The sequence below is a fragment of the Panthera onca genome, chromosome A1, assembly GCF_046562875.1.
Source record: "Panthera onca isolate mPanOnc1 chromosome A1, mPanOnc1 haplotype 2, whole genome shotgun sequence".
NCBI lineage: Eukaryota > Metazoa > Chordata > Mammalia > Carnivora > Felidae > Panthera > Panthera onca.
In genome coordinates, this window is record NC_138339.1 from 56,842,223 (window position 1) to 56,856,697 (window position 14,475).

General features: G+C 36.4%; 1 long non-coding RNA gene across 2 annotated transcripts in view; it reads left to right on the forward strand.

The window, feature by feature from the left end:
- The window catches only part of LOC144615049 (uncharacterized), a 641,806-nt gene that overhangs the window by 131,903 nt on the left and 495,428 nt on the right, over window positions 1–14,475 (forward strand). The window lies entirely within an intron of this gene.

The following is a 14,475-nucleotide window of genomic DNA, read 5'->3' on the forward strand; positions in this document are numbered from 1 at the left end:
AAATCTTTCTGCCCAGAACTACATAGCACTTAGTCATAGCATTACCTGTAATTGTGAATTCTGCACTTAATAACTTACAACATCATTACTTTTCCCATCAGATAATCCACATTAAAATTCTATATTACTTCTGTGCCTATGTTATATGTCCATACACAAATTGCAAATAATATAGTTATTATTTTGGTTTCAGGTATCACAGATTTTCTCTGGCAGTATTTTATCATTCCCAGTTTCCATACATTCCACTTATTTGGGAAGGAAAACACACACACACACACACACACACACACACACACACACACACACATTTAAATTTACCTTTAAGGGTTTTATTGTTGTTATTTGGTTTTATTTGTTGTGTATTTTGGCTTATCAGATCCAATCACTAGGTTGAAATGGGTATGTTTTTTTATTAAATATTATTGAAAATTGGGGACCAAAGTTATTTGTTCAAACAAAGAAACTGAAAATACCATGATTATTTTGGAGATCGTAAAGATGTAAAATCAACATTTGAACCACAGCAGAGTGAAATCACAGCTCAGTAACAAGTTCTCATGGCAAGAATTGTTTATAATAATTAAGGCGAGATTATTAATTGGAGAGAGAAATAGAGGCACAAAAGAGACTCTTTTAAGACACATATTATGGAGAGAGAGCCAGAATTATTTTTAGATTTATTTTTGTACCATCTGTGTGGAATTTTGTTTATCCGTGAAACTCAAGAACAGTAGAGTCTGGTGATTTCTAAGTTGTTACTGGTGTCTTGGGTAGGCCTATTATGGTTATGTTGTTAGGCAGAGGAGTGTTACAATAGTTTTCACTTATTTTCCTTTCCATTGCTTTATTTCCTTGAACTTCTTTCTGAAGGTAAATGGCCAGCACATTACATAGTCACGTAGCAAATGTCTTATGATCTGCAAAGCCAGTCTCCAAAGTAAATAAAACACCAGTCAAATCCACTTTGTCAGCAGCTTATCAAGAAGCATTTTTGTTTTGGTTAGTTTCGTTTTTTTCTTTACACTGTGTTTGAAGGAAAGTTTTATATTTGAGAGACTAAATGAACACTTGGATGGCAATTGATGGCCCGCCTCACATCCGGGCTGGATATGCATCTGCCTCATTTTCCAATAGGGCAGCCAGGGCTCTGAGTTTTCAGTATTAGCACAGATCTCCAAGGATTGGGTATGGCAAAAAAGCTGACAAAACTTTGTTACCCAGAGCTCTGGCCATCAAAGGCAGGGCCAGTGATGGGGCAGAATCTGCCGCTCTTGCTGTTTCCCTGATCCTCTGGATAAATTCATTACTTTGATCCTTAAAGCAGTAAATCTGACACTTCTCAGCAATACTAAATTCACTTCCTCCCCATTTTGAATAGAGGGACGTTTATAACAGTTGTCGGCTCCTCAGAATCACAAATCCAAGACTGACAGTGGGACTGTCACCTCTGGCTGTCCTGCTGGTATCAGTGGCCCAATATGGAGATGCATACATATTTAACAGAAGGCCTTTCAGTGGTGAAACAGCACGTCACAGCCGAATACTTTATTATAACATCAAATGGCTAAAACTGTTTATTCTGTGAACATAATGGTTTTCTGTGTCTTTGGTTCCTCTTAATCTGTTTTAGTGCCTAGCTTCTCTCAAAAACCTCTTTTGAATGCAGAGTTATTCATTTCAGAGAATAGCTGCAAAAGGAAGAAGAATAAAACAAAATTAGCAGTTGATCAAGAGTACTTTAGGCTGCCACCCTTTCCATTAACGATTTGATTTGATGTGAGTGCAATGCTTTCCCTGATACATTATGATAGAATAACACTGACAGAAAGTAAAACCAGAGAAAACTCAAACTTGATCGGAGCTACAGCAGCCTGCCCCCCTCTCTATTAGCATTTTAATTTGGTGGGAACCATGTGGTGTCTACATCTCAGTTCCCACAAAAGGCTTTCTCATTTAAGAGTGCCTTACCCTATGAAGTTATCCTGAGCTTTTTAAAAACTGTGTTTATTAATGATCACCTCTGCCTTCCTGTTGGCAGTGGAAGGTGTTTATCAGACACTGCTTTACAGGAGAAATCTGAGGCTGCCTCTTGATGACAGATTGTAAGTCTTCATCAGGACTAAAGTACACACTTAAAGAAAAACATGTTCTTCTGATAGTACCTTTGTTGAAGTGGCTTCCTGCAAGAGAACTGTGTTAATAGTCAAATTTTCATTCTTTTTGCTTGAAATTATCTTCTGCTTTAAAAAGGAATCGAAGAGAAAAAAAAATAATCTTAGACCAATTCATTCATCATTAATTGAAGTCACCACATTAATCCTATAATGTTTAGTTAAGGGGGAAAAAAAGCGTTAGATCTGCAAATGGACATTTTGTTCCACCCACACAGGGATAAAGCGGCGGCGACATTTTCATGCTAGCTCTGCCAAATCCATTGCTCTCCTTCCCCTAGACACTTCCCACACCTGAACTTTGTGACCTGGCTTCCTATGTCAGATGTGGCGATTGAGAACAGTGGGTTGAATCCATCGAAAAGAATATTTTTCTTCTTCTGATGTCTTAACTCAGAACATTTAATTCTCTTGACTGATTGATCAATTCTCGACCAGAAACAAACACCGTAAATCCAATCGGACCCCCTGAAGGATCACGTTATCTTCCACAAGGTTTGCTTTAGCTCCTTTCCCACCCACCACCCCCCCCCCCTTTTTTTTTTATCCACACCCTCTCAGCTTCCACGGAGAATCAAAACATTTTGTATACCTCGACATTCGGAAAAAATGCAGATCGGAAAATTTGAGAACAAAAAATAAAGGAAAACTTTTTTTTATCACTATAATTTTTATCTAAAGGGAAAATTGTGCTTCTTTAAATTTCTTAAGTGGCTACCCAATACAGATAGGGTTCTGGTTCACTGTATTTTTATATTTTTCTGAGACTTTGTGTTAAAGCTTCCCTTTTCAAAATCATTTCTCATATGCATATTCCCTAACTAAGAGTCTTTCACATCAAAGTTACACTTTGAAGCTTTCTAGCAAAGTAGCAGCTAGGCAATCTATGACAACAGCAATAATTTAGTCGCATCGTTTTATTGGAGAAAAAGTTTCATCCTTATTTAAATAGCGGTTTTAAAGCCTAATTAACTAATTTGATAGCTTTATGTATGTAAATTGCCATAACAGAAGAAGGGAATATGCAAGATGGGGTGGGGGGAAGTGCAGGCAGTCTGTCCTTGTCCTATAATGCCCTTTTATTAAGCAGATCTGTATGCTACTGGGGTTTCTGAGGCGAGTCTGTGGCCTTGTAATTTTTAACAGGGGGATCTGTATGGAGACAAGGTCTTTAAGCGTTTAGCAGCTAATCTAGCCACCATCTTAGGAGGATGAGACCTGTTCATTATTCAGAGATTTATTAATTTGGTACACTAATGACCTTTAAAAATCAGATTTGGGAAAATAAAAAAATTCTCATCCAATCAGTCGAGAGACCAATGGTAGGATACATAATGCCACCAAATTTTTTTTATTATCCTGTAGACACCTGCGTATGTATTATTGTAAAGTTCTAATAAGTTTATATTTATATAAAACACAGCCATGTACAAACATATTTACCATATATTTATCCATTAATATTTAAGTATTAGCCTATTAAACATACTACTTGTATAAGTTATATTAAAATGTTACTTTAAGTCACACAAAACTTACTTAATATATACTTATTTATTTGGTAAATATATAATAAAATATTTATTTTTTAAATTAAACCAACTGAAATTTATGGTATTCAGCTGTGTTTGACTTATAAAATTGTCATTCTCTGTGATTCAATATGCTGTATATAAAAATAAATGTAATTTCAGTTTATATATATTCATTAAAACTAAAACTTGGGATTGTTTTTCTATGATCATGAATTTGATGAAAGCTATGGATTTCTCCTTAGAAAAATTTACAGTGATATAAAATTTTGCCTATAAATATAGGGTGTTTACCACTTTCTGATGAGCATCATATAATTTATCCACTGTCTCTTAACAATCTTCATGCGTTGTATGAGACTGTATAGAAAGGCAGACAGCAGAGAATGAAATGATGTATGGGTGATTAGCTGGCCGAAGGGAGGGTTGTGAGGAAAACAGACTAGGACCTAAGCCTAGGTCTAGGCATAGGACCCACAAGGATTTCTAAATGGCCGCTTTGGAAGAAAAACTACGATCTAAGGATATTAGAGTCTATTCTCTGTATAATTAATGACCCGTCCCCCACCCTGCTTTGGCCTCTTGTGGCTTCTTTCTTTAAGGCCTGAGTTTTCTTTTGGCGAGGAAAGCAAGAACAATTGCTTTATAAGACCTCCAAACTGTAGACTGTAGACTGAATTTCATCTCTGTCTTAAATCCGCCAATTTTTCCTAGTGTGTTATTTCTTCCCTGAGACCATTTCCTTGGCAATCAGAGTAAACATGGGCATGAACCTAAATAAGACACTCTAGGAAAACCTAGGAGAGAGTGATGAGCGCCCAAGATAAAAATCTTTGAGAGTTAGTTTACCTTGGAAGAGTAAATAATGTAATGGGCTCTTTCAGTTTAAACAGCTCTTAAAGACCGCCCATCTCCATCCACCTCTTTGAAATGCGTGGTGACAACACATTGATATTGCCGAGGTTAATGAGTGACTGATTAACAACAGAGAGCACATTTGCAGGCAAATGAGCTGTAATAATTGTTGCAGGAACTCCTTTGAAGAAAATGTTTTAAATAGGCTTATAAAGGCTCTTGAAATGGCTTCTTCACTCACTCCACCCCCACAAGCTGCACCCTATTCCTTTATTTTTGCCTTCTGTGCTTTTTCTAGGATGGTGAAAGAGAAAACTCCATCAAGCTTTCCCTGAATAATCTAAAAAGCAGTACTTGTTCATCCAGTCTAAGTTATTTCAGGTAATTCCTATAGACAGAAAAATAAAAACAAAAAACAACCAAGCAAGCAAACAAAAACCTAGGGAAAGGTCCAATAAGAACCGTAATCATACATACAGTCTCTTTAACTCGGTGGAATTAATGTTTTGCTGCTTTGATTTGTAGTTTAGTTTTGCTAATTTAGAAACCATGAGCTAGAACTTCAAATCCAGAAAGGCTCAAGCCTATTTTCCTGTGCCTTAGAAAAGGAGTTTGGCATTTATTTAAAACAGTGAAAATGATAATATTATGTTATTTTTATATTCAGGTATAACATGCATGGAGTTACAAAATAAGAGTGTTTCTCAACTTCTTTTAAACCAACATGCTATTTGTTAACTAGAAGTACTTAACTCCATGGTCCCCAAATTCCATTGAGGATCATCCATGTGATGATTTGGCCATGTGTCATTGCCAAAGTGGCAGAAGCCTTCAAAATTCAGCATGCATCCAAATCACATGAAAGGAAAGGAAAGGAAAGGAAAGGAAAGGAAAGGAAAGGAAAGGAAGGGAAGAGAAGAGAAGAGAAGAGAAGAGAAGAGAAGAGAAAAGAAAAGAAAAGAAAAGAAAAGAAAAGAAAAGAAAAGAAAAAGGTTTGAGGCCCTGCTCCCAGAATTTCTACTTCAGTGGATCTAACAGTTTGCATTTCTAACACATAAAAGTTGATTCAGATTGTGCTAGTCCAAGGACCCTCCTTTGAGATCATTGTTCTTGAATATGGTCAAAATCAGGTAACTTCTCAGGTAGAGATACATACAGCTGGTCCTAACTCTTCCCACCCTCTAACCCACATCCTAACCTTTCCACACACATAGGCAGACATAAGCAGGTCAACTGCTTGGCAGAAACAACCAGCAAATTACCTTGCCATTCTTGTTATGTTCTACGGTTTTCTTTTTATTTGTGTTTTTAGTCATTCACTTAGTCAACATGCATTTGACAACATCCCGGACCTAGCCATTAAGCTAAGGTCCTGGAGTTACAAAAGTGACTGTTGACAGTCTGCAGTGTGATTAAGGACCTTACTGAAAGAAAGCACTGCCATCCTGCAAAAGGAAGCCAATAAATTCAGGTGCCTCAAATCAATAGAATCATTATGGCACCAAAAAAATGGGGATACAGTGATCAAACTTGACTAATCTACATACTGTCTTCATGTATTTTTCTTTTAATTCCTTCACTTTAAAAATGTGTTAAATCTATTCTAAAGGTGATCATTATATCCTTACCACAAAAGTTAAAACAGTGCAACTTCCCATGAATAGATGGTAACCAAAAATAAGTAAAGACATCTACAACAAGACAAGTCTGTTAAATTCTGGCTTTGACCTGCAGAAAGGTCTGTGCCTGGGGCTTTCTTAGTGAAAAAAGGGAGATTAGCCAACGCTAGGATGATGTAAAAGACATTCTAGCAAGACATGGAAATGTTCATTTTGATGTTGAAAGAAAACAGGGAAAGGGAGAATTTTTCATTATGTAATTTGCTGTTATTTATTGCTATGTCGAGTATGCTATCTCTAATTATATTAGGACCACTAGTATGATTCATCTCCCTTTTCCAGAAAATAAATAAATAAATAAAACTCAGCTAGAAAGAGCAGCTAAGAGCAAGCAAAATGGGGTTGACAGACTAGACTGATAGTCTTAAGCCACTAAGAGACTGAGATAGCCAAGGTGAGCAGGATGTGTCAAAATGTGATGTACATGACAGAAAGATGGACTTGTAGAATGAATTGGGTCATCTTTATGGACTCACCTCAGCTCATCTGCATTGCCCAAGCTTGGAAGGGTAGATTTGAATCTAATATGTTTTGTTTTTCAGTTTTACTGAGATATAATTAGCATATAACATTATATTAGTTTAAGGTGTACAACATAATGATTTGATATATGTATATATTGTGAAATGATCACCACAATCAAATTAGTCTCCTCATACAGTTTTTTTCCCTCTGTGATGAGACCTTTTAAGATCTATTATCTTAACAACTTTCAAATATTGTTAACAATACTCACTTATGCTATACATTACATCTCCCAAACTGATTAATCTTATAACTGAAAGTTTATACATTTGACCACCTTCATCTGTTTCTCTCATCTCCCACTCCTTGCCTCTGGCACCCACAAACCTTCTCTCTGTTTCTGTTTAGTTTTTAGATTCCATATTTAAGTGAGATCATCCAGTATTTGTCTTTCTCTGTCTGACTTATTTCATTTAGCATAATGCCTTCTCCATTTATCCATGTTATCACAAATGCCAAGATTCCATTATTTATTATGGCTCAGTAATATTCCATTTTACATATGTCATATATATAATATAAATACTTAGTTACTTTTTCCTTAATTAATTATTTAATTTATTAATATTTATTTAATATTTGTTTATTTACTATTTATTTAATTGTATATAAATTATATATATGTGTGTATACACACACACACACACACACACACACACACACACCACATTTTCTTTATCCATTTATCCACTGTTTCTATACCCTGGCTATCTATTGTAAATAAATCACATTGTAAATCAAATTGTAAATAAATCCGATAAATCAAATTATGAATTCGATTCTAATGCTCTTAATGCAAAACGATGGCCAGCGTTTCATGGGAAACTTATTAACAAGTATTTCAAAGGGTGTTCTCATTATCTGGAGTATCTGTCTTACTACTGCATGAAAGTGGAGTTAGAGCAACAATATTAGGAGTCATATCTTATTATAATGACTGTTTATGTGATCCATGCTTCTGATTGGAACTGGAGAATATCATATCCTGCCAGAAAGTACCCATGAATGCAATTAACACCTTAGCTAGGCAGGAAAGTTAAAGGAATCAACTTCTTTTCTTGGCCACTAATGAAAATTGCGAGTTGAACATAGAATGAGAAAACAAGTTTGGCATCAAAATGGGAAGAGTAGTCACTGACAAATAATACTCTATCACTCTACCTCTAACACCAGACCGTATAAATTAAATCCATATTTACTGGAGTGAAGTAAGAAGAGAGGGAGGAGGCATAAAGAAGAACAAGAAGAACGAGAAGGAGAAGAACAAAAGAACAAGAAGAACAAAAACAAGAAGAAGAAATAAAACTTATTTTTATACAAATTTTTCTAATTCTGACATACATCATCTCAATTTATTTTTAAACTGATTTACCAAATAATGAAATTTAATCCCAGAGAGTAACTTAATTTACATAGGTCACCTTGTCCATTGGTGGCATAGTCATTATTTGAAGCCAGTTCTGATTCTCAGCCCCTGTTCAATGATAATTAGCTGTAATAATTATAGTATAATAATAATAATGACAATAACTTCTCTAGAGTACTTACTATGAACTAACTCTTTTACATGAATTACTTAATCCTGACAGTGTAGGAGTTGAGTATTATTATTTGTTTCCTCATATTATAGATGAGAAAATGATGCTCAAAGAATTTAAGTAATTTTCCCAAAGTTATATAACTAATAAATGGCAGATCTGGCATTATACACAGGCTCATTTTAGTTTTGTGAACTTTGGAGTTCTTATGTGTCTGTTCTCAACCATCTTGGATGTATTTTATTTTATTTTATATTTTTTGTACTCATAATTGGAATAGACTTTTTATTTTTTTAATAACTGTTTCTTTTTTTATATGAAGTTTATTTTCAAATTGGTTTCCATACAACACCCAGTGCTCATCCCAGCAGGTGCCCTCTTCAATGGCCATCACCCACTTTCCGCTCCCTCCCACCCCCCATCAGCCCTCAGTTTATTCTCAGTTTTCAAGAGTCTCTTATGGTTTGGCTCCCTCCCTCTCTTTTTTTTTTCCTTCCCCTCCCCCATGGTCTTCTGTTAAGTTTCTCAGGATCCACATAATAGTGAAAACATATGGAATTTATCCTTCTCTGTATGGCTTATTTCACTTAGCATAACACTCTCCAGTTGTATTTTAAAAGAATATCTAATTCCTAGAGACAGACCTCGTTACAGAACAAGTATCAGCTGATAATGATCATCTGCACCTCCAAGAACCTAAGCTTTAAAGTTCCCTTTAAGTCACTTGGGGCATTATCCCCTGTCTCTCCCTCCCACTGTCAGATACTCAGGGAGGCATTAACTCCTCTCATTAAGTGAATTCCTGCTAGGGGGTTAATAAGATGTTGTTATTGCTTCCTAACATCATTTGCAGGCAGTATTTGCATGTAAGAGTTTTTATTTCCTGATCTCCAAGCAAACAGCTTCAGGTACTCCTAACTTGGTGGGGAATGTTCTCTCGTATTCCCTGTATTCCTTCTGTGAAGTCAGTTCCAAAAAGTAGGCTCTTAACCTTCTGCCTACCATACCATGACCAAAACACTTAAAAGCCCTACAAAACCTGACTTCTTACTTTTAACATACCTAGCTCCAACTTATAACAATTGTATTGCTTTTTTAAAATATTTGATTTTTAAATAATCAAGGACTAAATGAAAATACCATCTGGTACAAAAAAAAAAAAAAACACTTTAAGATTGACATCCTGTAATTTCATTCTTCCAAAGGTAATATTTTTATGCCAGGATGTGTGTGTGTGTGTGTGTGTGTGTGTGTGTGTGTGTGTGTGTTTTATTTTTCCTAGACCATTTTCTACTCATTTACATGAATCTATGTATCCATAGAAAATATACAGTATTGTTTGTTGTGATTTTCACATAAGTTGTATCATAGAATATACATCTTTATCATGTGTATATTTTTTCCTATTCTTAAGTAAATGTGTTAAGAAATCTTTACGTGTATTTTGGGGATCCTGGGTGGCTCAGTCGATTAAGCGTCTGACTTCAGCTCAGGTCATGATCTTGCGCATGTCTGTGCTGACAACTCAGAGCCTGGAACCTGCTTTGGATTCTGTGTCTCCCTAGCTCTCTACCTGTCCCCACTCATGCTCTCTCTCTCTCTCTCAAAAAATAAATAAGCATTATTTTTTTTTAAAAGACACTTTTCACATATATAGTTTTTACCTCATTCTTTTAAGTACTGTCTGGCCTTCTGTAATTTGAATATGCTATAATCTAGCCATTGTCTCACTGATGAATATTTGGGCTGATCACAGTCTTTTACTATTATAAATGGAGTTGCAGTGAGTATTCTTGCCCAGCACATGCTTGTCCATTAGATCCTCATCCATTTATACAAAGTTTCTTCTAGGAATGATATGGAGGAGTGAGATTCTGGATCATGGGACATGCAGGTTTCAAATTTCAATCACTGGCATCCAATTGCTTTCCTAATTGGTTGTTCCAATATTTACTCCCACTCACCACATAAAAGAAGACCTATTTCCACCACCCTCAGAAGCACATGGTATTTTCAAACGTCTTCTACATTCTTGTGAATATTCTGAAGAAAGGGAGGGAGTGTGGGGGGCAGAGAAGAATAACAGAAGATTAAATAGACTAGTGTTGCCCTAATTGCCTGTATTAGGGCTGTGATTCGGAAAGGGAGAGGCTCGGTTGGTCTGAAATATAACCCTTTTAACTTCATCATTTAGCATATTCCAGGCTTTTCACCTCGGTTGCCACTTCAGAGCCTGTCTCATTTATCTCTGCTCTCTCTAACATTAGCACCCATGGAAAAAAGACTCCACGAGCTGGGAGGACCTGACAGTACAGCTCAGTTGAAATGCTAGAGACAGAATTCTGTAATGCCAAAGGAGGTATACTGTGCCTCTGATTATTTAAAAGTTAACTTTTTGCTTTTCCGGGAAATACAATCAAAATGAGTTGTACACCACCACCCCCCCCCCCCCCAGAACACCCTCTCCCCTCCCCACCCCCAGGCAGCTCCTAAGGAATTAATCACCAGCTGAGGTTAATGAGTCCCCACTCCGCTCTGGGCCATCAACTCTCCCAGCTGGCCGTTAATCCCCTAGAAATGCCCCACGCCTTGGTAGTTACTCCTTAATTATGGAAGGCATTAAGGACCAGGAGGGAATCCTGAGCCAAATGAAAAGGCCATTTTTCACTGGTGCTCAGCGTAGGCCACTTCAAGTCCAGGTGGCACCAGGAGACACGACCACACTGCGATTAAACCAACTACTTCCAAGGAGAGGTCATCAATCTCTATTTTGTCCTTTGATCATCCAAATTCAAGGAGGCTATTCAAGGCTACCATAGGTCTGAGACCAAGCAAATAACTTGTGTCTAATGAATTCTTGATTAAACTGCCTGAGGACCAATACTTTGGACTCATTCAAGCCAGAGATAACTTTATCTCATGTCTGGGAGGAGTAAGTGGTTGTCTATATGGTTTGATTTTTAAAAGGAGTCAAGGAATTCTCCTATTCTCCCATCTATTTATCCCTACTCACCCATGTCTAAAACTAGTCTGTTAATTATCCCCATGGATCAGAATAGATTTTAGAATGGATTACTCAGAAAACTAGAATTATTTTCCCATTTGACTCACCAAATATCTTTCAGTAGATGGGGTTGAAGGCACTGGTCACTACCATCTTCTTAACCCAAGCAGCATGTATTTTTATCTATTTTTGATGAGGACATTCCAGTGCCTGCAGATATGGAAACTTGTTAGATGAAAGTATTGTTTAACATTAAAATACAGATTTGGGGGAAGGCTGACTAACAAGCATTAACACTTTAGTCTGAATTAAGTTAGTGCAGAACCCAGTCCCAAGGTGCCTGAGGGAGCTGTCAGAGTGAGCCAGAGGCAGTAGAGGGTGAGAGTGGAGAGAGTTGTACAAATGAAGCCTAAAGCAAACTTTACCTGCTTCACCATTTTGTTTCAGTTGAAACATGCCCCATTATTGTTTCTTCTAGTATGAAGGTAACATTGGATTCATTTGAAGTTAATGCCACATCACGCAGTAGACCCACCTTTAAAAGAGGAAGTGCAAAATGAGGCAGTTTACCGAAGCTCTGTCTAGGGCTTTTGAGATAGAGAAACTGGGCACAAGTGCTGATTCTGTTCCTTACTTATGGTATGACTCTCAGCAAATGCCTCAACACCCTAGGGAAAAATGCTGTCTCCTCTATGTTGCTGTGAAGCCAAAAGAAAATAACGCTCGTCCGTAATTGTGCATAGCGATTCATAGTTAATATATGGTATTTATAGACAGATTTAATCCATCATTTAATGAAATATAGCAATCACATTAAAGTGAAATCTTGGAGTTATCTTTGACTTTGACTTTTCTTTTCGTTTGCCCTCTAATCTGTCATAAAATCCACCCTGTGAGTCTGTGCTGCTGCCTCCTGCTTCTGCCAGTGAAACCTCCCAAATCAATCACTCCTCTGGCTCCTCCATTTGGACCACTTAGCAACCTGGTCCAAGCTCGTATTGCTCATGCCTATCCTACTGTTACCCCTCCTTAACTGATCTTCTGGCTTCTTGTGTCTCTCTTCAAAGCTTTCTTCCAAATGGTGGGGTGGAGTTTTGTAACACACTAGGAAGAATCCAGAATTCTTTTCTCTTTACCACTTATCCAAATCTGCCACATCTTGTAAGACTCTAACCCCATCTCTTTCCTGCTCTTGGCCCACAGCACCCTGCCATCTTTGAAATCATATTAGCCTGTATTACTCACATCACTCATCATACATGTCACATTCACTTGGATTGTTACTTTGCTTTTCTTTTTCTTTTGGTATGTGTGTTTAAGCCTTGTCTCCCCAGTGATGTTGTACATTCAAGCAATTGCTTACATTTTTAATTCATTGACTCTTCTGTGAGTATTCCTTTTGGCATGTTGTTCGTTTTCTAGGCAACACACATGACCCCCTGGCTAAAATAGGAAAGAAAGATGGTCCTTTCTTCATGAAGCTTATGAGTTGAGAGGGAGGTAGACAACATAGATGTCAAAGAAATGATCACTCTAATGTTTACATGATTTTAATTTGCAGAAGGAACATATAACAAAATAATCTGAGCTTGAGACTCAGGGAGAGCTTACTTGAAGAAAATATGGGAAAGGAGTTGTCTGGTGAAGAGTTACCTATTTGAGGAGGGTAGTAAGAATAACCCACACAACAAGGACAGAGATACCAAGGGCCAATGACAAGACAGTGGATTGGAGGAACTAGAAAGGCCCATGGGACTAGAGTCAGGGAATAATAGAGAAAAGGTGTGAAATAAGGCTGAATAAAGAGATAGCTTATTACAGTGTCTGCAATTTCTCCTAAGAGAAAGGGTATATATTTATTATCTCATGAAGGTTCCATGCCTTCCAGGTGCCTGTTGAATATTTGTTGAATGAATGCCTAAATGAAATTGTGACATTTATATAAATGCTCTTTGTTCCTTATGTATAACTGGAGAATGAGTAGGAAATCTGGAATGATGTTATTGGCAGGATTTTCAAGGGCTTAGATTTCTGACCCAGCTTCTAGACTGATAAAAATACTATGCATTGTGTGGGAAAATAATGAAATAAATGAAATAAAATTGTGTGGGAAAATAATGAAATAAAGAGTATAAAGCAAAGGGAATGTATTCTACTTAGAAAAAATTATTGAATTTTTTTTCTGGAAATGAATATTTTAAAAGACGATGTTTCCTTTGCTCTTATTTTTTTTTTAAATTTGCCAAATAAAATATCTTGAAATCTAAATAAATCCCCACTCCAACTTCTATGGTGACTTTATACAGTGTCTCTATAATGTTCAACATAAATCTTCATGACTTTGCTGCATTTTGTATCTGGAGCTTAGCTTCTTTAGCAATGAAAACAAAGTTTTACATGACTTGAAAAGAGGTCCTCCTTTAGAATAGACTAGTACTGTTGTGATGAACATAAAAATACTGAAGTATGTAAGTATCTCCCCAAAGGCTAGTGAAGAAGGAAATGTTAAGAATTATTTAACCCTGTTACCTGAAATCATAACACACTTTTTGGTTAAGTCAAGGCAAAATCTTAACTTAGTATCTGCATGTCTCACTCCTTACCTTCCATTCCAGGGTTCTTTATTACACAGAGTGGATATTTCCTCCTTTCCTCCTCCTAAGACATCATCTGGTCGCTATCAAAGATTAAGCTCAGTTCTTTAGTCAGTCCAGGGTGACACATCTATTTAAAGCATTAATGGATAATCAGACTCCTCAGGGAAATTTAATGTAGTTAAATAGTAATAAAAGAACTTTCCAATAGAACATAAACAATACCATAATGAAGAATATTAAATCATATGTTTTGTCACTGAGCCCATTATAGAGCCAATTTAAAATTATAATAAATTTGCATTTGGCACTTGCTAGAGATTGGCAAATTTATTCATGTGAAAAATAGAGAATATAGATTAAATGTCTTTGGATTTCCCCGTTAGGGAGGACTGAAAAATAATCACTCCTGTATAAAGATAACTCTATCTATCTATCTATCTATCATCTATCTTTTATATGTATACAAATATAAAACACACATACATTCTTAATCCATTAAATATGCTTTACTGACTCAAAAGATATATTTTCATGGAGACATTTTAAACACTTGAAAATTAATGACAAGCCA